The sequence below is a fragment of the Pseudophryne corroboree genome, chromosome 7 (assembly GCF_028390025.1).
Source record: "Pseudophryne corroboree isolate aPseCor3 chromosome 7, aPseCor3.hap2, whole genome shotgun sequence".
Lineage (NCBI taxonomy): Eukaryota > Metazoa > Chordata > Amphibia > Anura > Myobatrachidae > Pseudophryne > Pseudophryne corroboree.
In genome coordinates this window covers 256162656-256190103 of record NC_086450.1, presented here as the reverse complement: position 1 = coordinate 256190103, position 27448 = coordinate 256162656, and the positions used below count along the sequence as shown (strand labels likewise).

General features: G+C 44.2%; 1 protein-coding gene across 3 annotated transcripts in view; it reads left to right on the top strand.

Annotated features, from left to right (window-relative positions):
• Nucleotides 1–27448, top strand: part of PGAP1 (post-GPI attachment to proteins inositol deacylase 1) — a 1346394-nt gene that overhangs the window by 255930 nt on the left and 1063016 nt on the right. The window contains exon 2 of one of the 3 annotated variants that reach the window (XM_063934106.1): nt 20548–20672. The exons of the other annotated variants lie outside the window; for them this stretch is intronic. The gene's annotated coding sequence lies outside the window, so the exon portion shown is untranslated. The remainder of the gene's footprint in view (nt 1–20547; nt 20673–27448) is intronic. 3 annotated transcript variants of the gene reach the window in all.

Sequence of the window (27448 nt, the reverse complement as noted above, 5' to 3'; positions counted from 1 at the left end):
TTTTGCTTACTTCTACAAGTTTGATACCCTGGCTGATGAGGACCTAGCGTTTGCTCAGTAGGTGGTGAAGAGTCATACGCACTCTCCCGCCCGATTGGATGCTTTGGTATAAACCCCATGGTCCTTACGAAGTCCCCAGCATCCTCTAGGACAGGGCTGGCCAAACCAGTCCTCGAGATCTACCAACAGTTCATGTTTTCCAGGCCTCCTGGAGATCTGTAGAATTGTCAGTTAGGAATGAATGCAGCACATCTTAATTAGTAATGACTACACCTGTGCACCAGCTATGTGGTCTGGAAAATGTGAACTGTTGGTAGATCTCGAGGACTGGTTTGGCCAGCCCTGCTCTAGGACGTAAGAGAAAATAAGATTTTAAACCTACCGGTAAATCTATTTCTCCTAGTCCGTAGAGGATGCTGGGCGCCCGTCCCAGTGCGGAAACTCTGCAAGACTTGTATATAGTTGTTGCTTACATAAGGGTTATGTTACAGTTGACATCGGTCTTGGACCGTTACTGTTGTTTGTTCATACTGTTAACTGGTTATGTATGTTCCAGGTTACATGGTATGATTGGTGTGGGCTGGTATGAATCTTGCCCTTGGATTGCTAAATACTGCCTTGTATTGTCCATCTCCTCTGGGCACAGTTCTCTAACTGAGGTCTGGAGGAGGGGCATAGAGGGAGGAGTCAGTGCACACCCATAGTCAAAGTTCTTTTTAGGTGCCCTATCTCCTGCGGAGCCCGTCTATACCCCATGGTCCTTACGGAGTCCCCAGCATCCTCTACGGACTAGGAGAAATAGATTTACCTGTAGGTTTAAAATCTTATTTTTTTTTTTATAATGCCAGACAGTGTCTTTCATATATTACCACAGCCTCTCATTACATTCAGGAGGTGGCCTCTGATGCCGGTGTTCTGGCGGCCAAAGCGTCTACTACGTATACAGATGTGGATAAATCCACAGGGAACCAGCGCTCAAACCCTATTTGTAGTGGTGAATGATACGGTTATAAAGTGAAACTAAAATCAATAATGAAAAAGCAGGTAATATACTTAAGGTTGTTTATTCTAAGATACTGAGATACTTTCTTTCCCAACAGGTATAAATTCGGTTTAAAAGTCAATCAGTGATTGGGGCACGCTCCTGGTTTGAACTTAAATTCTGAAGTGCAAGGTTCAATTGAAAGAACAAATGCTGTAATCTTTGTAAAGTCGAAAAAAAGAAAAAGAAAAATGCCACAAAAAAATATTAATGATAATATGTACTAAAGTCCAAACGGTTTACAAGTCTATACAGACAGCGGCGTCCCGCTAATCTGTGCTCTGAAGTGAAGGATTCTCTTGTGAAGTGATGAACAGTTGACAGCGGTAGTGTATGCTTTGGTTAGAGTGGAGAATAAGGACCCTGGACTGGCGCTATTCCTCCTGCAGCACGTCCCACAGTAGAGCGCCCGAATCAGGCCCGCTCTGTGGGGCCGCTGACCTGGGGTGTGCGCCTGTCACAGAGGCGAAGTGGACCCGGCCGGAGCTCTCCGAGCGGCTGGCCGCGCCTCTCTTCCTCCTACAGGGACTTACCTTCTCCCTTCCCCTCCGCCTTCCACTCTCCGCTGTCTCGGGCTTCTTCCGTCGCCTGGCAACCGGTTGCTTCCGGAACTCCGGATCACGTGACCGGATGGTTTGCGGAAAGGATTAGCAGTACTGTCCTTCTTTGTAGTGAATATTCGTCCTCAGTCCAATGTAGTATAGATGGGTAGCTCCAACGCGTTTCGACCTGTTAGGGTCTTCCTCAGAGGAAGACCCTAACAGGTCGAAACGCGTTGGAGCTACCCATCTATACTACATTGGACTGAGGACGAATATTCACTACAAAGAAGGACAGTACTGCTAATCCTTTCCGCAAACCATCCGGTCACGTGATCCGGAGTTCCGGAAGCAACCGGTTGCCAGGCGACGGAAGAAGCCCGAGACAGCGGAGAGTGGAAGGCGGAGGGGAAGGGAGAAGGTAAGTCCCTGTAGGAGGAAGAGAGGCGCGGCCAGCCGCTCGGAGAGCTCCGGCCGGGTCCACTTCGCCTCTGTGACAGGCGCTCACCCCAGGTCAGCGGCCCCACAGAGCGGGCCTGATTCGGGCGCTCTACTGTGGGACGTGCTGCAGGAGGAATAGCGCCAGTCCAGGGTCCTTATTCTCCACTCTAACCAAAGCATACACTACCGCTGTCAACTGTTCATCACTTCACAAGAGAATCCTTCACTTCAGAGCACAGATTAGCAGGACGCCGCTGTCTGTATAGACTTGTAAACCGTTTGGACTTTAGTACATATTATCATTAATATTTTTTTGTGGCATTTTTCTTTTTCTTTTTTTCGACTTTACAAAGATTACAGCATTTGTTCTTTCAATTGAACCTTGCACTTCAGAATTTAAGTTCAAACCAGGAGCGTGCCCCAATCACTGATTGACTTTTAAACCGAATTTATACCTGTTGGGAAAGAAAGTATCTCAGCATCTTAGAATAAACAACCTTAAGTATATTACCTGCTTTTTCATTATTGATTTTAGTTTCACTTTATAACCGTATCATTCACCACTACAAATAGGGTTTGAGCGCTGGTTCCCTGTGGATTTATCCACATCTGTATACTTACCATTTAAGGTGGGGTGGGACACCCCTCATTACCAGCAGCACACCCCGTCTCAGATTAACACTTCAGTGCGCAGAGAACCCATTTCTGTATATCTGCAAAGCGTCTACTACGTCCATTCTGGCTCATCGGATTTTGTGGTTGCGGTCCTGGTCGGTGGACCTGGACTCTAAAAAGACCTTGAAGGTAATCCCTTTTAAGGGAGACATAATGTTTGGGGAAGAATTGAACAAGATTGTTGCTGACTTAGCGTCTGCTAAGACTGTATGTCTGCCAAGTACTAATCCTTCGGCTCTGAAGGCTAAAACTACCTCCTTTCATTCCTTTCGACCTCCAAGTAAAGCAAAGGGTCAGGCGTACATGAAACAGGCTCGCACTTCCAAAACCTCTAAGCCCAAACCTAAACATTCTTGGGCTGTCCGTCAGCCTGCTTCCAAAACAGACAAGCCTGCTGCATGACGAGGCGGGACTCCAGGATGGGAGGCCGACTTTTGCGGTTCACCCAGCTATGGTTACAGACCACTTCAGACATCTGGGTAAAGGAAGTCGTCCCTCTTGGATACTCCATCTCTTTCAAGACACGTCCCCCTCACCAGTTTTGCTCGACAATTATCCCTTCGGATCCGTTAAAAGCAAAAACTCTACATTTGGTGGTACAATCCCTGGACACAGGAGTGGTAGTGCCGGTGCCACTGTCTCAGAGTGGCAGGGGGTACTATTCAGCACTTTTCCTAGTTCCGAAGCCAAATGGATCCTCCCGGCCCATTCTCAACCTCAAGTCTTTGAAAACATTTGTGAAGGTATACAAAAACCGTATGGAAACTCTTCGCTCTGTTGTTCTGGCTTCCCTGGACATACAGGATGCTTACCTACACATACCTATTGCCATGTCGCATCAGCGGTATCTGCGGTTTGCTATTGGCAACCTACATTATCAATTCCAAGCCTTGCCTTTTGGACTGACCACAGCTCCTCGGATCTTCACCAAGGTCATGGTAGTCATGACGGTCCGTCGTCAAGGCATCATGATCCTGCCATTCTGGATGACTTGCTGATCCTGGCGAACCCCCCAGAGGTTCCCATCCATTATCTAGACCTGATGGTCCAATTCCTACAAGCCCACGGATGGCTCATTAATTCGAAGAAATCCTTGCTGGTCCCTACTCAGAACATGGTGCACCTGGGGGCATTGCTGGACACACAGCCAACACTTGTTCTTGTCCCCAGAGAAGGTCCTGAAATTCCAGGACAGGATAAGATGCTTCCTCTCTTGCCCAAAAGTGTCGATAAAAGTACTAGGCCTCATGGTGTCGGCTTTTGACATGGTGGAGTATGCTCAATTTCATTCCCGCCCTCTGCAGAGGTTAATCCTTTCCAAGTGGGATGGCCTGCCTCACCGGATCAGATTTCACGTGATCTCCTTGACTCTGGAGGATCATCTGTCACTGAGCTGGTGGCTACAGGACCAGCAACTGAGCAGGGGTCGTCCCTTCTGGATATCCAACTGGGTCCCCATAATAATGGATGCCAGTCTGCAGGGTTGGGGCATGGTGTTGGAGCAACACACTCTTCTGGATCGGTGGACCAGGGAGGAATCTCGCCTCCCAATAAATATTCTGGAGTTGCGGGCAGTGTTCAATGCTCTGAAACTTATAAGCTGGTACAGAACAGGCCTGTTCAAGTACAGTCGGACAATGCCACCATGGTGGCGTACATAAATTCAAATCATCAAGGCGGCACTCGAAGCCGCATGGCAATGTTGGAAGATTCTTCAATGGGCGGAACACCATGTGCCAGCCATATCGGCAGTTTTAATTCCGGGGGTACTCAACTGGGAAGCGGACTTCCTCAGTCATCAGGACGTACACGCTGGAGAGTGGAGCCTTCATCCAGAAGTCTTTCAACTCCTAGTGGACAAGTGGGGCCTACCAGATGTAGACCTGATGGCGTCTCGACACAATTATGATGTGGCTATGAATTATGATGCATACAAGTTCAGTACTGCCAAACTATTGGCTTTTCTGCAACAGGGCCTGGACTTAGGCCTTCGTCTTGCCTCCCTCAAGGTTCATATTTCAGCCTTGTCAGTGTTGTTTTAGAGAAAAATTGCATCTCCGGCATACTGAAGACCACCCGTGGCATTGCTATATTCAGTGTGTAATTGCGACTGTATCAGCATACCTAATTATGTTAGTGTTTAGCTGGAATAAACTGCAGCATACATTTTTGTATGTAAATACAGTTGCTAATACACACAGAATATAGGCATCTCCTGCTGTTTAAATTTTTTTTTCTGTGTCAAAATGACAATGAGCACTGATATTTTTTATTTTATTTACTCCAAATGTATAAGGATTAACTATAACTAGAAACAGGGATATATACCTACTCTAATTATCATATATTTGTCATACGTCCTAGAGGATGCTGGGGATGCTTCAAGAACCATGGGGTATAGACATGGAGACATGGGCACTTTAAGACTTTAAAAGGGGTGTGAACTGGCTCCTCCCTCTATGCCCCTCCTCCAGACTCCAGTTACAGTTAGATTCTGTGCCCAGGGAGACTGGATGCACACTGAGGGGCTCTCCAGAGTTTCTCTGGAAAAGATTTATGTTAGGTTTATTATTTTCAGGGAGACCTGCTGGCAACAGGCTCCCTGCATCGTGGGACTGAGGGGAGAGAAGCAGACCTACTTCTCTGAGTTCAAAGGCTCTGCTTCTTAGGCGACTGGACACCATTAGCTCCAGAGGGTCCAATCACTTGGTATGCCTAGCTGCTCGTTCCCGGAGCCGCGCCGTCACCTCCCTTGCAGAGCCAGAAGACAGAAGCCGGGTGAGTAAAAGAAGATCAGCAGACTTCAGTGATGGCAGAAGACTGCTTTTGAGGTACCGCGCAGCGTGCCATGTGCCCACATAAGAACGGCACTGCAGGGTGCAGGGGGGGCGCCCTGGGCAGCATAAATCCTTAATAGCGACTGGCAGAAGTGTATAAAGTGCCTGGGCACTAATTACAGATCCTCGTAAGTATAAATATGTAAAACTAAGCAGGACTGAAGCGTGGCTTAGCCCTCACAGCTCTGACCAGCGCCATTTTCTCTTCACAGAAGCTGCAGAGACGCTGAGCCTGGCCTCCCACACTGCTGTACAAGTAACAGGGTGCAAAACGGGGGGGGCACGAGATTTGATGCTAATTATATGAATGTAAAAGCGCTAGCAGGTCTGGGAAGTAATTTACTCGCTTCAGAACCGGGATAGGCGCTGGGTTGTGAGCTGTCAGAACTCCCTCTGTGTTTCTCTAACAGGCTTTGTTGTGGGTCTGTCTCCTATAGCCCCAGTGTGGTTGTGGGTGTCGGTACGTGTGTGTCGACATGTCTGAAGCTGAGTGCTCTTCCTAGGAGGAAGCTGGAGTGGGGACAGAAAAGGCTGTGGTAGTGACCGGGTCGGCACCGCCGATGGCTGATTGGGTAAATATGTTAAGTGTTTTGAATGCAAATGTGGCTCGGTTGACGAAGAGATTAGATAAATCTGAGTCTAAGAACCAGACATGGAGGAAATCCATGGAAGATGCATTGTCACAAGCTCAAAACCCTTCGGGGTCACAGAAACGTGCATTTACCCAGATAGCAGATACGGATACCGACACAGACTCTGATTCCAGTGTCGACTATAGTAATGCCAGATTGAATCCTAAACTGGCTAAGAGCATTCAGTACATGATTGTGGCGATTAAAGATGTGTTGCATATAACAGAGGACTCTTCTGTTTCTGATACTAGGGTATGTATGGATAAAGGAAAGAAACCTGAGGTAACGTTTCCTCCCTCTCATGAACTGAACGCTCTTTTTGAAAAGGCTTGGGAAAATCCTGACAAGAAGGTACAGGTTCCCAAAAGAATTCCAGTGGTATATCCGTTTCCTTTTGGGGAGAGGGAAAAGAGGGAGTCAACCCCCACGGTGGACAAAGCTCTATCACGTCTGTCCAAGAAAGTGGCGCTTCCGTCTCCAGACACGGCAGCCCTAAAGGATCCTGTGGATCGTAAGCAGGAAAATACACTAAAATCCATTTATGTCACTACGGGTTCGCTACTCAGGCCTGCCGTTGCTTCGGCATGGGTGAGTAGCGCTATTGAAAAGTGGGCAGATAACTTGTCATCTGAGATAGATACCCTAGACAGGGATAGCATGCTTTTGGCTCTGGGTCATATCAGGGATGCTGCAACATATTTAAAAGAAGCTGTAAGGGATATTGGCCTTTTGGGATCAAGGGCCAATGCCATGGCAGTCTCAGCTAGGAGAGTATTGTGGATTCATCAATGGAATGCTGATGCTGACTCTAAGAAGGCGATGGAGTCTTTACCGTTTAACAGTAGTGTCTTGTTTGGTGACGGCATCACTGACTTGGTATCTACGGCTACCCCGAGTAAGTCGTCATTTTTACCTTATGTTCCTGCACAGCAGAAGAAAACGCCCCACTATCAGATGCAGTCCTTTCTGCCCAATAAATTCAAAAAAGGACGCGGGTCCTCCTTCCTTGCTGCGAGAGGAAGAGGAAAGGGAAAAAGGTCACAGGCTGTGGCAAGTTCCCTAGAGCAGAACTCCTCTCCGGCTTCTACCAAATCCACCGCATGACGCTGGGGCTCCTCTGTGGGAGTCCGCACCGATGGGGGCACGTCTCAAGCTCTTCAGTCAGGTCTGTGTGCACTCGGAACTGGATCCATGGATATTAGAAATAGTAACCCAAGGGTACAAATTAGAGTTTCAAGACGTGCCCCCTCACCGATTTTTCAAATCGGCCTTGCCAGCTTCTCTTCTAGAAAGGGAGGTAGTATGCGCTGCAATACTAAAGCTGTGTCAAAATCAAGTCATCGTCACAGTTCCCCCGTCACAACAGAAGGAGGCTTTTTATTCGAGTCTGTTCGTGGTCCTGAAGCCGTATGGCTCAGTCAGACCGATTCTGTACCTAAAATCCCTCAATTTGTTTCTGAAAAAATTAAATTTCAAGATGGAATCTCTCCGAGCAGTGATCTCCAGTCTGGAAGAGGGGGATTTTATGGTGTCGGTCGACCATAAAGGATGCTTACTTACACGTTCCCATATATCCTCCACATCAGGCATACCTGAGGTTTGCTGTCCAGGATTGTCATTACCAATTTCAGACGTTGCTGTTTGGTCTGTCCACGGCACCAAGGATTTTCACCAAGGTTATGGCGGAAATTATGGTTCTCCTGTGCAAGCAGGAAATTACAATTATCCCGTACTTGGAGGATCTCCTCATAAAGGCGAGATCCAAGGTGCAATTGCTGAAAAATGTTGCGCTCTCACTGACGATTCTGCAACAACATGGTTGGCTCCTAAACTTGCCAAAATCACAGTTGGTTCCTGTGACAGGGCTGTCGTTCCTGGGTATGATGCTGGATACAGAATTACAGAGAGTTTTTCTTCCAGTGGAAAAGGCTCTGGAAATACAGTACATGGTAAAATAGATTCTGAAACCGGCAAAAGTGATAGTTCTCCAATGCACTCGGTTGCTGGGGAAGATGGTGGCGGCCTACGAGGCCATTCTGTATGGCAGGTTCCATGCCATGGTGTTTCAGTGGGACCTGTTGGACAAATGGTCTGGGTCTCACCTGGACATGCACCGGAAAATAATTCTATCTTCCAGGACCAGGATCTCCCTTCTGTGGTGGCTGCACAGTTCTCACCTTCTGGAGTGACGCGGGTTCGGGATTCAGGATTGGATCCTGGTGACCACAGATGCAAGTCTCCAAGGCTGGGGAGCAGTCACACAGGGGAGAAACTTTCAGGGAAAATGGTCAAGCAAGGAAGCTTGTCTGTACATAAACATTCTGGAATTAAGGGCCATTTACAACGGCATTCTGCAAGCGGAACATCTTCGAGGTCTGCCCGTTTTGATTCAGTCAGACAACATCACAGCTGTGGTGTACATAAACCGCCAGGGCGGAACAAAGAGCAGAGCGGCGATGGCCGAGGCCACGAAAGTTCTTCGCTGGGTGGAAAGACATGCAATCGCTCTGTCAGCAGTCTTCATTCCAGGAGTTGACAACTGGGAAGCAGACTTCCTCAGCAGACACGATCTCCATCCAGGAGAGTGGGGTCTTCATCAAGAGGTCTTTGCAGAAGTGACAAGTCGTTGGGTAATTCCTCAAATAGACATGATGGCTTACCACCTCAACAAGAAACTACAGAGATATTGTTCCAGGTCGAGGGACCCTCAAGCAATAGCGGTGGACACCCTAGTGACACCGTGGGTGTTTCCGTCGGTTTATGTGTTCCCTCCACTTCCACTCATTCCAAAGGTGATAAAAATTATAAGAAGAACAAGGGTTCAGGCGATACTCATTGTTCCAGACTGGCCAAAGAGGGCCTGGTATCCAGATCTTCAGGAGTTGCTCATAGAAGATCCCTGGCCTCTTCCTCTACGGGAGGACCTGTTACAACAAGGTCCGTGCGTGTATCAAGACTTACCGCGGCTGCGTTTGACGGCATGGCATTTGAACGCCAGATCCTAGCCAAAAAGGGTATTCCCAGTGAAGTCATTCCCACACTTCTTCAGGCTAGAAAGGGAGTAACGGCAAAGCATTACTACCGTATTTGGAGAAAATGTGTCTTGGTGTGAATCCAAGCAGGCTCCTACGGAAGAATTTCAGCTGGGGCGTTTGCTCCATTTTTTTGCAAGCAAGTGTGGATGTGGGCCTAAAGTTAGGTTTCATTAATGTACAAATTTCGGCCTTATCAATTTTGTTTCAGAAAGAATTGGCCTCCCTTCCAGAAGTTCAGACCTTCGTGAAAGTTGTGCTGCACATCCAACCTCCATTTGTGCCTACTGTGGCACCGTGGGGTCTTAATGTGGTTTTGCAGTTCCTATAATATCATTGGTTTGAACCTTTACGTAAGATTGAGTTAAAATTCCTTACTTGGAAAGTAGTCATGTTGTTGGCCTTGGAATCCGCAAGGCGGGTTTCTGAGTTGGCGGCTTTGTCTCACAAAGCCCATATTTAATCTTCCATGCTGATAGAGCAGAGTTGAGAACTCGTCAGCAATTTCTGCCAAAAGTGGTTTCATCATTTCACGTAAACCAGTCTATTGTGGTGCCAGTGGCTACTGACGCCTTGGTGGAATCGAAGTCTCTCGATGTGGTCAGAGCTTTGAAAATCTATGTCGCCAGGATAGCGCAGATTAGGAAAACAGAGGCTCTGTTTGTCCTGTGGGCTCCCAACAAGATTGGGGCTCCTGCTTCCAAGCAGACTATTGCGCGCTGGATCTGTAATACGATTTAACAGGCTCATTCTACGGCAGGATTGCCATTACCAAAATCGGTGAAAGCCCATTCTACAAGAAAGGTGGGCTCATCCTGGGCGGCTGCCTGAGGGGTCTCGGCATTACAGCTTTGCCGTGCTGCTACTTTGTCGGGTTCAAACACCTTTGCGAAGTTTTACAAGTTTGATACCCTGGCTGAGGAGGACCTCTTGTTTGGTCAATCGGTGCTACAGAGTCATCCGCACTCTCCTGCCCGTTCCATAGCTTTGGTATAAACCCCATGGTTCTTGAAGCATCCCCAGCATCCTCTAGGACGTAAGAGAAAATAAGATTTTAATACCTACCGGTAAATCCTTTTCTCTTAGTCCATAGAGGATTCTGGGCGCCCGTCCCAGTGCGGGCTGTATCTGCAGTTTGGTTTTGGTTACACTCAAGTTGAGTTAAGTACAGTCAGTCTGTGGCTGATGTTGGTCATGCAGTTGCATGCGTTGTTGTTGAATGCCATGTTGTACGGCGTGTTTGAGGTGTGTCCAAACAGAAAAAACAACAATAAGGCAGCGCTTACTAAGATGGATTGTCAGATAATCACTGTGGTTTATTACACTTAAAAACATCACTATAACATAGTTAAAACTAAACTCATTAAAATAACACTGCAGTTAATAGCTTCTGGTCACCATATATGTATTGCATGTCTTAATGTAATAAGTATAAAGGTTCATTTCAAAAGTTTATGTACACACAATTAAGATGGATTGTCTATGCAGGTGTAACGAATAGGATAATTAACTAAGGTATAAATACACTGACAGTTGGGAGTTGGAGTCAACTTTGATAAAGCAGCAGCAGCTGTGAAACGCGTCAGTGTGAGCCTCTGTGTCATCCTTTTACAACCTATTCATCACTGCTTGGACCACCGTGGACCCTATTTTATTGCCAGCATTGAACCTTATCCGTGAACCAAGGACTGGACTCTGTATACAAACACGCACAACTGGTGAGGACTTTCCTATCTAATGATTCAATATTGGAACTGTTAATCCTCCAGCGTCGGAATTACACATTTCTCCGGTCCAGGGACTATGCTATAGCCCCAGGATAATTTTGGTTCTGAGCCAAAAAGGGTCTTATGGAAATATTGGAACAAGCACATGAAATACATATATGGTGACCAGAAGCTATTCACTGCAGTGTTATTTTAATGAGTTTAGTTTTAACTATATTTTAGTGATGTTTTTTTAAGTGTAATAAACCACAGTGATTATCTGACAATGCATCTTAGTAAGCGCTGCCTTATTGTTGTATTTTCTGTTTGGTTCCATTATATAGATGTGACGAACCTATTCAGGCAGCAGCTATATATATATATATATATATATATATATATATATATGTACCAAACTCCATAAAGCCGGCACTCCTTGGAAATAAATGCAATAACTTGCCAGGGTGCTCTCCTGGGGCCTGCCAACCCCCTGCTATACTCTCCAAAGAACAGAGGCACTCCCGGACTTCAAGTGAAACGAAAATTCGTGGTGATTTATTAAACGTTTCGGGGTACTGACCCCCGTCATCAGGACACACACAACACACAGTGCAAACCAAACAGTGCTTATATAAGTGACTTACAGGACTCCAAATCACGTTTGCAGCCTCCCATCGTGTATCCCCGGCGTCCGTGCGGCTACTTCCGGTCCCGGCTGTGACGTCGTGCCGGAAGTGACGTCCGCCGGCACACACTGATGGGGCTGATCAAGTTGCCATAGCAACGCGGCAGCAAGTGCCGGGTTTCAATGTAATATGAAGCATGCAGCTTAAACCTAGTCTAAACAAGCAGTGAGCAACATAGATCAATCAAGTATAAAACTTAAAACAATACATATATGTGAAAAAACAATAACTTAATACATTACATGTGTACGAGGCTCTCTATCGCCATCTAGTGACCAAAAGCCATATTGTTCTGTAATAAAGTGCATAAAAGCAGGATTAAAATCGGTGATACATACATCTTAATTTTCCCAACTGTAAAGTGTCATGTGCTACAATATATATAAATAAAAAAAGGGCCAATCACAATAACCACCTGTTGCATATAAATCAATTAAATCACTGGTATATAAGGGACCTAGTGTGACTCCCAAATTGTTTAAAATAATTTTTTAAGAAACTTTTTAACATTATGTACAAAGTAGTTACTGTTGCAAAATCCTCCCACAGCTTGTTATAAAGGCCCCCTTTTTTCTAGCATCCTTTATAAATAGCAACTGAGATTTAATGTCTCATTGAGGCCATTCGGGTTTACCGTGTTTAAGCGGTGTATCCATTTACATTCCAACTGTAACAGTTGTCTGTCCCTATCCCCACCTCTCAGACTGGGGGGGATTTGGTCAATTATTCTATACCTCAATGTGGCCATAGTATGTTTGGCCATGAGGAAGTGGCGTGCCACTGCTTGGTCACTCTTCCCCTCGTTGATGGCAGCTCTTATGGCTCCCCTATGTTGGGCCATCCTCTCTTTGAATTGCCGTTTCGTCTTACCGACATAATGTAATCCACATGGGCAAGTAAGCAGATAAATCACATATCTTGATGTGCAAGATAGTGGATATTTGATATGTAACATCTTGCCCGTGTGGGGATGCGAAAATGTACTACCTGCGATCATGTAACTGCATGTTACACAACCTGAACATTTGTAGCATCCCCCCTTTTTTGTCAAAAAGTAGGTCTTCGGGGGTTGTATGCCAGTGATGTCCGTTCTCACCAGCAGGTCCCTCAAATTCGGACCCCTGGCATAACTGGGCAATAATTTAGTGTTTTTCAAAACTGACAACTGGGGGTCATTGGTTATAATGGGCCATAGGGCTTTAGCTCATTTGGTAGTATAATTGCTTTTTATATCGAACTGATTAACCCAGGGCAAAGCTTCCCTTTGCTTTGGGATTGCCCCAGTTTTCTTTTTTCTGTAAAAGGACCGATCTATCATTCCCACACGCCTTATGTCTTGCAGTTAACAAATCTCTGAGGGGGTAACCCCTCTCCACAAATTTGCCAACCATGACATCCAGCTGTTTCTCTCTTTCCACTGCATCGCTGTTAATCCTGCATGCTCTGATAAATTGGGAGTATGGCAGCCCCCTGATGGTAGCTCTGGGGTGAAAACTGTCATACTTAAGTAGTGTATTGCGATCAGTGGGTTTTGAAAACATTCTGGTCTGCAATCTCTGGTCCCTGCACGTAATGTTGACATCTAGAAAGTTAATTTCATTTTTACTCATAGTGAGTGATAATTTCGCTGGGCATCGGGACTCATTATGTGTTTTAACCAAGTTACCCAAAGCCTCTTCCGTGCCCATCCACAACACTAGAATATCATCTATATACCGATTATAGTGAAAAATCCGTTGCTTGACATTTAACTCAGTAAAAAACAGTTCCTGTTCTATCATATACATATATGCATTGGCGTATACAGGTGCTGCGCATGATCCCATGGCACAGCCCGACGTTTGAATAAAAAACTTGCCATCATATATAAAATAATTGTGCATCAGAATGAATTTTAAAAGCTCTATAATAAAATTCACATTGGGACCTGTATACCGGTTGTTACCACGAATGAGTTTGCTTACCGCCTCAATGCCAGCTTCGTGTGGTATGCAGGTATATAGCCCTACCACATCAATGGCTAATACAATATCATTAGGAATGGTAGAGAAAGTGGCTAAAGTGCGCAAAAGTGACGAAGTGTCCTTAAGGTGCGTAAATCTCCATGATACAGGGCTGTAAAAATGTATCTATGAAAACCGCTGCCGGCTCGCATAGAGACCCCCTGGCAGATATAATAGGTCTGCCAGGGGGTCTCTGTGCGTCCTTGTGTAACTTGGGAATCACGTAAAAGACTGAAGTCTTAGGAGTCTTTCTCATCAGAAGTGTCTTAGTCTCTATATCAATCCAGTCCTTCTGTACCGCCGATTCCAGCAGCATCCACGGTTCCTGTTTGAATTCCTCAGTTGGATCTCTTTCCAACTGCCTGTATGTGGTGGAATCTGATACGCACCTTAAGGACACTTCGTCACTTTTGCGCACTTTAGCCACTTTCTCTACCATTCCTAATGATATTGTATTAGCCAGCATTGATGTGGTAGGGCTATATACATGCATACCACACGAAGCTGGCATTGAGGCGGTAAGCAAACTCATTCGTGGTAACAACAGGTATACAGGTCCCAATGTGAATTTTATTATAGAGCTTTTAAAATTCATTCTGATGCACAATTATTTTATATATGATGGCAAGTTTTTTATTCAAACGTCGGGCTGTGCCATGGGATCATGCGCAGCACCTGTATACGCCAATGCATATATGTATATGATAGAACAGGAACTGTTTTTTACTGAGTTAAATGTCAAGCAACGGATTTTTCACTATAATCGGTATATAGATGATATTCTAGTGTTGTGGATGGGCACGGAAGAGGCTTTGGGTAACTCGGTTAAAACACATAATGAGTCCCGATGCCCAGCGAAGTTATCACTCACTATGAGTAAAAATGAAGATGTATGTATCACCAATTTTAATCCTGCTTTTATGCACTTTATTACAGAACAATATGGCTTTTGGTCACTAGATGGCGATAGAGAGCCTTGTACACATGTAATGTATTAAGTTATTGTTTTTTCACATATATGTATTGTTTTAAGTTTAGTTAGACTAGGTTTAAGCTGCATGCTTCATATTACATTGAAACTCGGCACTTGCTGCCGCGTTGCTATGGCAACTTGATCAGCCCCATCAGTGTGTGCCGGCGGACGTCACTTCCGGCACGACGTCACAGCCGGGACCGGACGTAGCCGCACGGACACCGGGGACACACGATGGGAGGCTGCAAACGTGATTTGGAGTCCTGTAAGTCACTTATATAAGCACTGTTTGGTTTGCACTGTGTGTTGTGTGTGTCCTGATGACGGGGGTCAGTACCCCGAAACGTTGAATAAAGCACCACGAATTTTCATTTAATTTGAAGTCCGGGAGTGCCTCTGTTCTTTGGAGAGTGTGTATATATATACACTGCTCAAAAAAATAAAGGGAACACTAAAATAACACATCCTAGATCTGAATGAATGAAATATTCTTATTAAATACTTTGTTCTTTACATAGTTGAATGTGCTGACAACAAACTCACACAAAAATGATCAATGGAAATCAAATTTATTAACCCATGGAGGTCTGGATTTGGAGTCACACTCAAAATTAAAGTGGAAAAACACACTACAAGCTGATCCAACTTTAATGTAATGTCCTTAAAACAAGTCAAAATGAGGCTCAGTAGTGTGTGTGGCCTCCACGTGCCTTTATGACCTCCCTACAACCCACACAAGTGGCTCAGGTAGTGCAGCTCATCCAGGATGGCACATCAATGCGAGCTGTGGCAAGAAGGTTTGCTGTGTCTGTCAGCGTAGTGTCCAGAGCATGGAAGTGCTACCAGGAGACAGGCCAGTACATCAGGAGATGTGGAGGGGAGGGCAACAACCCAGCAGCAGGACCGCTACCTCCGCCTTTGTGCAAGGAGGAACAGGAGGAGCACTGCCAGAGCGCTGAAAAATGACCTCCAGCAAGCCACAAATGTGCATGTGTCTACTCAAACGATCAGAAACAGACTCCATGACGGTGGTATGAGGGCCCGACGTCCACAGGTGGGGGTAGTGCTTACAGGCCAACACCGTGCAGGACGTTTGGCATTTGCCAGAGAACACCAAGATTGGCAAATTCGCCACTGTCACCCTGTGCTCTTCACAGATGAAAGCAGGTTCTCACTGAGAACGTGATAGACGTTACAGAGTCTGGAGACGCCAAGGAGAACGTTCTGCTGTATGCAACATCCTCCAGTATGACCGGTTTGGCAGTGGGTCAGTAATGGTGTGGGGTGTCATTTCTTTGGGGGGCCGCACAGCCCTCCATGTGCTCGCCAGAGGTAGCCTGACTGCCATTAGGTACCGAGATGAGATCCTCAGACCCCTTGTGAGACCATATGCTGGTGCGGTTGGCCCTGGGTTCTTCCTAATGCAAGACAATGCTAGACCTCATGTGGCTGGAGTGTGTCAGCAGTTCCTGCAAGACGAAGGCATTGATGCTATGGACTGGCCCACCCGTTCCCCAGACCTGAATCCAATTGAGCACATCTGGGACATCATGTCTCGCTCCATCCACCAACCACAGACTGTCCGGGAGTTGGCGGATGCTTTAGTCCAGGTCTGGGAGGAGATCCCTCAGGAGACCATCCGCCACCTCATCAGAAGCATGTCCAGGCGTTGCAGGGAGGTCATAAAGGCACGTGGAGGCCACACACACTATTGAGCCTCATTTTGACTTGTTTTAAGGACATTACATCAAAGTTGGATTAGCCTGTAGTGTGTTTTTCCACTTTAATTTTGAGTGTGACTCCAAATCCAGACCTCCATGGGTTAATAAATTTGATTTCCATTGATCGTTTTTGTGTGATTTTGTTGTCAGCACATTCAACTATGTAAAGAACAAAGTATTTAATAAGAATATTTCATTCATTCAGATCTAGGATGTGTTATTTTATTGTTCCCTTTATTTTTTTGAGCAGTGTATATATATTTATTGTAAATGGTTGTATGGAGAGCGCTCTTATCGTGTAGTTATGTCTCTTTAGCTGTTCTTTCTCTCTAGGACAGTCCTTCAATTTTAGCTTTGATCACGAGAAGATGGATATTTCTGCAAAATACCCTCTCACCAGATTCACCCAGATAACAACATCACTCGTTAGTTTAAAACTTCCATGATATTTATTGTTGATAAAATCTTCTTATTTTTAAATGAATGACTCTTACATTAAATTTAACATTCGTGGGATAAGATCTCAATGGCACTGCTGTCTACCCCAGCCGGGGAGGAGCTCCTATGACAGCCCGTCCAACCCACAAATGTTAATTAACCCAACGCGTTTCGTCTAACAGACTTCCTCAGGGGTGTCTTTAACAAAATACAATAAGAAATACAGTAAAAAATACAATAAAAAATACAGAATAAATAATCAAATAATTATATATATATATCACCATTTAGGTAGATGGACAATGCAATTTGTCTTATAGTTACATAAAATATTGAGTGACCTAGTTATGGGTACTGGTGCAGGGTAAACAATACATTATTATAATGTGAACAAATATAGAGCTTCAGAATAACCTTATAGGATCCAAAATCACCTTATAGGTTCAAGAACAATTGTCTCAATGGATACGTGGGAAATCCTTATTAACATAACGTTACATACATGGAACAGCATAAATTTCTAGCAAAAGAAGTTTATTTATTAACAATGATTAATTATAACATCCATATAAAATTAAACTTACTTTTTATATGTAAGAGCGATGTCTGGGTGAATCTGGTGAGAGGGTATTTTGCAGAAATATCCATCTTCTCGTGATCAAAGCTAAAATTGAAGGACTGTCCTAGAGAGAAAGAACAGCTAAAGAGACATAACTACACGATAAGAGCGCTCTCCATACAACCGTTTACAGTGTTCAGCCACCTGGTTCTCGACTGGCAGGAGGACCTATTTGGAGATTAGCAGCCGATCCTCCCCAAGGACTATTAGGTCTAAGGCGGATTAATAGCGCAATTTGGTTATATATATATATATATATATATATATATATATACATACAATAAATTGGAGTTACACTTACAGCGCCCTTTCCAACTTAGGTTGGTTTGTTCCCTTTGTTTGAGGTGTGAGCTGGTATGTATCTCACTGTAGTTTAAAAATGTAATAAAACCTTTTCCTCGAAAATGTCCGTATCCCTGGGCACAGTTTCTATAACTGGAGTCTGGAGGAGGGGCATAGAGGGAGGAGCCAGTTCACACCTCTTTTAAAGTCTTAAAGTGCCCATGTCTCCTGCAGATCCCGTCTATACCCCATGGTTCTTGAAGCATCTCCAGCATCCTCTACGGACTAAGAGAAAAGGATTTACCGGTAGGTATTAAAATCCTATTTATTTATGTACACACAAGCACATTGACCATTGTGACTGAAATCACACTATTTGTTCTGGAATTTCCAATCACTGATGTCAGTAGCGGATCTTGCCACGTGCAAGCAGGACTTTTACCCGGGGCGCCGCCTTCCGGAGGGCGTTGCACCATGGCAAGATCCGCTACTGTGCCCCCCGCTGGTCCCCCGCTGTGAAGGGAACCAGACGCTACGCGTCTAGTTTCCCTTTGTAGAGGGGACCTTTGCTGTGCGGTGCGCGATTACGTCATCGTGCACCGCACAGCATTGTGGCACAGACGCTAGGGGTCATAATTGACCTCTAGTGTCTATGCTTATCCGAGGACAGGAGTGGCGCCTGCGGCTGTCTGCAGCGGTCTGGAATCAGGAGCGGGGATAGTAAGTATACCATTTTTTTTTTAATCTCTTCCAGCGGCGCTACAGGGGGCACAAATGGGGGCGTAACTGACCACGCCCCTGTATGAAGCCACGCCCCTATCATTTTGTCCGGGGCGCCACAAGAGCAAGAACCGGCCCTGACTGATGTGTATAATGTATATGACACCCAATGCCACAGCCTGCAGACTATGAATGAGAGCATTTATATACTAATATTAATAATAATAATAATAATAATAATAATTTAGATTTAAGATTAATGTTGGATTTGTCTCTATATTAGACATGGTATCGAATATCACTATAAGCCATATAGGAGGAATAAGATTACAAGGTGATACATCAACCTAGTGATTAAACATACTATTTAATATATATAATACCACTGTCAAAAGATTTATTCTAGTGACTGTCCATAATAGACATGGCAGAGGTCATCATAAGAGACTGCACTTACAATACCTGATTGGAAATATAGAGCTTACTATAAGAAACTGGCCTCATAATACCGGATTGGAAATAAATAAATATATATATATATGTATGTTGATATTAAACTTCTGAGTAGAAATTCGTATTAGCAATAATCATATCTACAATCTCTGTTTAAAATGGTTTATCAATAAATGTAATCTATATAACCACTGGTCCTGGAGTAAAGAAACCTCAATTTTTTAATGCACATATTTGGACTTACTTAAGATATTAAATTGTGATATGTTGTTTAAGTGTATATGTCTAATTAAAATATATTAAAGTATACCAAAATAAAATACAATAAAATACAGTAGATAATAATGGACACAAGGAAGTTTTCCTAAACACCTCACAAGATTTTTGGTGCTTCTATGAAATGTATTCTTCAGAGTATTTACAGACTCTGCTGGCAGAATGCGTATCCAACATAATTCGCCCAATCAGGGCTTCATCAGGGTGCCCTGATGAAGCCCTGATTGGGCGAAACATTTTGGATACACCTTCTGCCAACACAGTCTGTGTTGGAGTAAGATAGCGGGAAGGTGAAGGACCGTGGCCGCAGCTGACAGCCAAGACTCGTTGCACATTTCTCCCCACATCCACTGCCAAGACCGGAATCATAAAGGTCAGGATTAAAAAAGACAGATTAAAAAAATTATGAACTTTGACCTAATTGAGTCTGTGAGTGCCCCTCCACCGTCGGTGGAACCCCGTCTATATATTTGTGGACTTTCATTTGTTAGGCCCATTGGGAGCACCCAGGAATTGACTTTTAACAGACGTGTGTGCAGAACCACAAAGAGATATATATATATATATATATATATACACACACACACACACACACACAGACACTGCTCCAAAAAAATAAATGGGAACATTTAAACAACAAACAAGCAGCTTTGTTAAATTACAATACATCGTATACACGTCTAAAATTATTACCTGGGTACCATTACATCAAGACATTGTAAATAAAAACGTACACCGACCATTTATACATATACACAAAATGCATATGTTAAAAAACTCCAGATTTAAAAATAACATGCAGATCCTTTTACTAATTAATTCTAAGCGTATCATTGGATTATCCAGCCTATCTCCAGCACGGTAATAATTTACTAATTTGCTGAGTAGTCTTATTTTATTAAAAATTCATTTCAATTTAGAAATTTCGAGTAATTTCAAATCCTTCGTTTAGACCACATGGATAGGCTGTATTTAAGGTCATTATCCACAAAGTGTCCCTTTTGGACAGTAATTTTAACCTGTCATCCCCCCTGTTCTAATCCCATGAATCTCATTAAATGCGGGCTTCCCTTTTGGCAAGTTTTAAAATGCTTTGGGATGCTGTGGTTCTCCACATAATTTTTTATATTACGATAGTACTCCAAAATACGCAGTTTCAAAACCCTTTTGGTTTTGCCTACCTATTTTTTCCTACAACCGCATATCAACATATATACCACAAAAGTGCTATTACAATTAATAAGCTCTTTTATTTTATATTCTTTTTTCCCAAGGCTGTCTGAAAAGATTTTTTCCCCCCGCTAATCCATGTTTACACATTCTACAACTGCCGCAGGTATAAATCCTTCACATCTCTTCAAAAAACTACTGGTATATTTACTATTTTCTTTTAATGAAATGGGGAGTTCACTGGGAGACAGAAAATTCTTAAGTGTCTTAGCTCTTCTAAACACTAATCTCGTTTTTTTCAGTTATTGAGGTCCCAAGCACCGGATCCATTTAAAAAAAAAAAATATATGTTTATTGAGAAGGAACATGCAATAAAATACAAGTCGTATGTCACAATGCTTTTGAGAAAACAGTCAACCACTGCAAGGTACAGAAATTGCCAATAAAAGAGTTGAACAAACACTTTAAATAGTGTAAACAAGGTTATGAGGACAATCAACCATATAGTTCAAGCAGGAGAACGTAACATCAGTCTATTAAATTTTTAAAAGGGTGGTGAGCCTTTAATGAGGGATTCCGTATTATACCATGTTGTTAATCGAACTACTTTGCGCACATATTCCCTGGTGGTAGTTGGTAGCGTGAGTAGGTAGGGTAACCAGATGGCAAAATTTTTTGGCGAGTGCGACTCTGCGTCTAGGGCACAATCAACCCAATCCATTTGATATAGGTATGTTAAACGTGGTAACATGAGGGAAAGGGGTATCGGCTCTGAATGTATCCATTGGGATAGAATGGTTTTCTTTCCTGCAGCAGCCACACGAGCCAACAGTAATTTCGTCCCTTTGGAATATGGGGGATCCTGAGTATTTATGAAGTTCCAGAAAGCCCAGACCATAGTAATATTAAAAGAAATGTGAAGTTCCACATTAATATACGTTTGGACTGCCGTCCAGAATGTTTGTACTACCGGGCATGCCCAGAGACCATGAATAATATCGGCTTCGGGAGAATTACATTTAAAACATGAAGAGTTGTCAGATACTCCAGTGAGGAACCTAAGTCTAGGTGTGTAGTAGGCTCTGTGTAGTATTTTAAAGTGCATCTCTGCATAAGAAGATGAAACTAGTTGTTTATTTAGCATACCACACCACCGAATCACTCTCAGGAGATCAGTGTCAGGGAGGGTGTCTGTCCATTTGGCCATCCCTGTTGTGAGCTTAGATAGATCCAACCTTCGCCTAGTATGGGAATAGATCAAAGAAGTGTTATATGGGGCTCCTGGAGACTGTCGTACCAGGCCATCAAGAGGAAAGGTGAAGTCAGAGGAGTGCAATCGTGACAATTTGCTAGTAACAAATCTACGAATTTGGAAATACGCAAACAGAGGAAAATGAAGAGTGGGGTATTTTACTTTTAGTTGTGCTAAAGTTAATATCGCAGAGCATTCTACATTCAGAAATTGATATAAGAAGGATAGGCCCTGGAGATGCCAGCCACGAACAATCCCATTATCCTCTCCTCCCTGGAATTGTGGATTACACAATAAAGGCTGAAATAGAGAATCCGTTAGGAAGACGTCTAAACGTTTCCTAAGTTTACGCCAAGCTGTACATGGGGCATGTAATAATGAATTATGGAGTCTGTCATGTTGAGGAGGGATATCAGAAAAAATGCAATAAATGTACCAAAGTGTGTTGAGGTGAGAAAGCCTGTTCCAAAGCTCTATTAACAAAATTGTCACTACCCCCTATCCAATCCAGAGCGTTTCTATAGTTGGCGGCAAGGGAGTAGTCTTCAGGACAGGGGAGATTAATACCACCAAGTGACGGGGGTTGTTTTAATTTAAAAAGTGCAATGCGGGGACGTTTGTTTGCCCAGATAAATTTAGTAAGAGCTTTATTAATAGAATGGACATCACGTTTGGACAATATGAATGGGAGCATCTGGATTAGATAAAGTAGTCGAGGGAAGGAAACCATCTTATATAAGTGGCATCTACCCAGATAAGAAATCGGAAGATGTTGCCATTTCAAAAAGCAATTCGTCATTTGAGTGATGTGGTAAGAAAAGTTCACTGTATATAGGTCAGTGAGGAGTGGCGGGATGCGGAGGCCTAGATATTTTAAATATCGGTGGGCCCATCTGAAGGGAAATGAGTCGCCCCAATCCTGTGCCGCCTCTCCTCCCAATGCCAGCGCCTCTGTCTTATCAAAATTAATAAGAAATCCAGAAATTAAATTAAAATCATGCAGTGTGGTTAGTAACGATGGAAATGCCTGTTTGGGGTCGGTAAAATATAGTAACAGGTCGTCAGCCAAAGCAGACACCTTGACTTCGTTGTTGCCTACCATAACACCTTGCCAAGTGGGATCTAGTATAAAATGACGTATCAAAGGCTCTAGGGCCAGATTGAATAGCAGGGGGGAAAGAGGGCATCCCTGACGGGTCCCTCTACCTAACGTGAAGGCAGACGAGTTTAAACCATTTATAGTCAGATGCGCCTGGGGTAATGTATATAACATTCTGAATAGATGAATAAATTCCTCACCAAATTGCTGGACATGAAAAATACGAAGCAAATGAGACCAGGAGACGCGGTCAAACGCCTTATCGGCGTCACAGCTTACAAGAGCGTTTGGGCAGGCAGATTGCTGTGCACTATACATTGCTGCAATCAGTGTACGTATATTATGAACTGAGATTCTACCCTTGACAAACCCTGTTTGAGCAGGATGCAGAACCCGATTCAGAATTGGTTGAAGTCTTGTTGCAATTAGTTTTGTAAAAAGCTTCATGTCCTGATTCAATAATGTAATAGGTCTATAAGATTGAGAATATCGGGGATCTTTTCCCGGTTTCGTAAACAGCACAATTCTGGCTTCACTATATCCCATGGGGGGAGGTTTACCCTCCAGCAGTGCATTGAAAAGAGATAATAAATGGGGTGATTAATGGGGGGCCAGAATTCGGTAATACTCCGCCCCAAATCCGTCCGGGCCAGGAGACTTGCCATTGTTCAGTGATTTAATCAAAGAAAGTAATTCCGGTTCTGTGACCGGTTCTGTTGAGGATTTTCTTTCCTCTTCCTTTAAAACAGATAATTTTGCTCTCTCAAGGAATTGCATTCCAAGAGTCGGATGATCCAAGGGGGCTTCATAGAGAGTGTTATAATATTGTAAGAAGGCCTCAGAGATTGAGGGAGTATCAAAGATGGCTGCAGACGAATCTGTGAGTAGTTGGGGAATACGAGAAGGAGCGGAGTACGACCGAACCAGATTCGCCAACAATCTCCCGGATTTATTTCCCCCTCTGAAAAATCTATTCCGTTGTAAATCGTATGAAAATCTCGCCCGCTCCGTATGGAATGAGTCATATAGTTGCTTAGTAGCAAGATAGGCCTGTCGGTTGTCGGGTGAGTCCCTCAGCAAGAGTGCGTCATAAGTTTTGGTCAGGTTACAAGCAAGGTCTTGTAGTTGGGTAGCGAGTAGCTTGCGTCTCCTAGAAACATATTCCATAATATGTCCTTGAATCACTGGCTTCGAAGCCGACCAAAACAAATTGATGTCCTCCATATGTGTACTATTGTCTGCTACATAATTATGAAACGTTTGTTCTAGGTGTGTGCAAAAATCAGAGGATTTTATAAGATAGGCTGGAAATCTCCAATTATATGACTGAGAGATAGGGGAGTGTAAATTAAGTATAAACCAAACTGGGGCATGGTCGGATAATGATATGGGTTCTATTTTAGTTTCAGCCACGTGCTGTAATAGGGTGTCAGTGATTAGCCAATAGTCAAGGCGAGAAGAGGAATGATGTGGATGAGAGTAAAATGTTTACTCTCGGGAGTCAGGGTGTTGGCATCTCCAAGGGTCGCAGAGCCGCAATGAGTCAGTTAACAAGGACAGGGATTGGGGCGGTGTAGAAATATGCAATCTAGCAGATGTGGATCTATCCAAACCCGGAGACTGGACAGTATTGAAGTCTCCCCCTCCGCCCATTCTTGCAACTTATTATAAATATTAGAAAAAAAGATTGAGTTGGGGCCAGTAGGTGCGTAGATAGTAGCTATGGTGTAGAGAACACCGAAAATAGTAATTTTTATAAATAAATAGCGGCCTTCAGGGTCACTGAGACTATAATTTATTTGATACGTGAGGCGTCTATTAAAAAAGAATCAGTACACCCCTTCGTTTCGCTGAATAAGAGGCCTATTTGAATTCCCCTATCCAGGAATCTCTCACAACATTAGGGTCCGCATTTTTCCAATGCATCTCTTGTAAGAGAACTATGTCAGGCTTTAAACGTTTAAGACAGGAGAGAATCTTTGCTTTTGACTGGGGTGTTTAAACCCTCAACATTCCAGGTTACAAATTTAATATGGGACTGTACTCTGGTGGAGGTGGCAGCATTCAAGGACATTAACCTATACCTACTCTAGGCCAAAATTCCCATTTAACTAGTAATGATAGACCCAACCAGCCCGTCCCAGCAAGCAGGCCAGCGAGCAAAATACCTGTACCAAAGCAGTAACGATAAGAGGAACAATTGTGACAATGACATACAATAAATTTGTACAACATCTATATCAAAATCCCAACTCAAAATTATTTTAAATATTATACGAACCAAAGTGTTGAGGTCAATGGAGCGGCTCACCGAGACGACTAATTGATTCCAACCTAAAACATGCATATAGTGGAGAACCGCGCCAAAAAAACGTACAATAATCAAACATAACAATTACAGATAAGGAAAGGAAAAAAGGGGTGGAGTTTAGTCGGAGAAGAGGAGGAAGAAAAAGAGTCAAAGAAAGTAGAGAGCATTTTAAGAAGTATTGAGAACAATAGGATAAGCGGTCACCGAGAGAGAGAATATTTTGGGAAATGCAATAGGGTATAGGTGACAATATACCCACGTATATAGAGATAAACAAACTATATATCAACCAGTGGTAGGACCCACTCTTAGTAGTTACTAAGAACCTGAATGTGTATTGTTAAAGAAGATGCAAATATACAGGCCAACGGGTATCAGTCCTCATCGTCCATCCCGGCAGAGGAGTGTGAGGAAAGTGAATCTACAAAGTTCTTGGCCGTCTTTGGAGTCTCGAAGAAGTAGGCCTTTCCCGCATGAGTGACTCTCAATTTAGCCGGATAGAGAAGCGCAAAGCGGTGGCCCAGTTCAAAAAGTCTCTTGCAGACAGGCGAGAATTCTCTACGTTTGGAAGCAACCATATAGGAAAAGTCCTGGAAAAGCAGCAATTTAGCGTCTTGGTATTTCAATTCAGCACATTTTCTATAGGCGTCTAATATCATGACCTTGTCAGCATAGTTGAGGACTCTCAGGATGACGGGCCGGGGTCTATCTCTTGTGGATTGCCGTTCAGGGCCAATACGGTGTACACGTTCCACTACTATGGATCCAGAACCTGAAACACAGCCCAGCTCCCTAGGCATCCATTGAGAGACGAGCGTCATGAGGTCATGGGGTTTCACCGACTCCGGTAGGCCGATGAGGCGCACATTGTTTCTCCTGTTACGGTTTTCCAGGTCCTCAAGCTTATCCTGAATAGATGCAACAAATTTTTCTTGGTCAGAGAGAGCCGTCTTAGCCGTAGTGAGATCATCCTCTAGGTCGGATATTCTCTGTTCTGCCTCGGTGAGTCGCTGAGCATGTTGGTTCAGTTGAGTGAGAGCGGAGTCCAGCAAGTCTTTTAGAGGAGACAATTTTTGGTCTAATAACTTAGACAGGATATCTGTTATCTCATTCGTCGTGCAGGATTTTGCAGAATCCATTGCGGATACGGACACAGGTTGGCTTCGGGGGCTAGAATGTGAACCCAATGAGGGTGACGGAGGGCTGTCGACCGAGGAGTTATCCCGGCCCCTACCTGACTGATTGCTACGAGTGCCCCGCGACGGTTTGGCCGCAAATTTGTCCATCATCAGAATAATGAGATAATAACAGCAGTGAGTGTGGCCATAGACAGCTTGAGATATATAATAATATGAGCCGCAATATAATGTTCCTCCAGCAGAGGGAGTTCAATAAGTGCAATGAGATAATAGATGTATTATAGATGAATGATATTTCTTCCAGAAATAGAGTGTAGAAGTTGGAGGTATAATAAGGAGAGGGTATGAGATCCCAGGTCCAATTTAGCAGGTTCCAACCTGGCCAGAGAGGACAGCCAGCAAGGATCACGGACCTGCCAGTGACCACAGCTGACTGCCTGTAGCAAGGAGCTTCAGCTTACCAGCTCGCCTCCTCCAAGATGGCCGCCAGATGCAGCCTGAGGAGAAGCCTCTACCCGGCTGCCCAGCGCCTTGGTGCCGCCAAGTAGGGACCCAACAGGTCAGTGGCCGCCCTCCGGGGGGGGTATGGTGAGCGGGTGACGTGGGCGCGGGCGAAGCAGAATCTTCCGCTCCACCGCCCTGGAAGTCCGCGGCGGGTCGCGGCTAAAATCGAGGTCCCGGCCTGTGGAGGTGGTGTAGGCCGCGGGACTCCAGAGCTCCGTGAGCGTCCCCCAGCTCCCGGAAAAGCGTCCCCCAATAGCGGGCCCGGCGGGCAGGGAGGCAAGGGGGTATTTGAGTGCGCTATGTGTGGGCCAGAGGCAGGGGGAGGCTAATAAATAGCGGACGCCGTGCTGGAGCTCCAGGGCACGTCCTCTTCCCCTGCTGGCTACCCGGAATCTCATTCCGGATCCATTTTTTATATCTGCCAGTGCTTTTCCAAAGTTTTCCTAATATCTCCAGGAATACAACATCAATGTGCCTACATAAAATATTACCGCATCTATAGTATTCATGTCCAGTCCATAAACAGTCCGTTTATATTCATGTTCCAAAGAAATTGAATAGCTTGGTGTAATAAGCCAGGAATAACAATTTGGAGCTACGGAAACTCGGTGTAGAAAATATATATAGCCGTGGACCTGCATTAGTGCTGACCACGCAAAGTACGGGCTATGCTTTAACCGCCCCACCACCAAATATATATATATAGTGTATATACAGTGTATGTGTGTGTGTATGTGTATATATATATATATATATATAAATATATATAGTATATACAGTACCAAACATTTGAACACACTTTTTGATTCAAATGAATGAGAAAGTGTGTCCAAAGCTTTGAATGGCACTGTGTGTGTGTGTGTGTGTGTGTGTGTGTGTGTGTGTATATATATATATA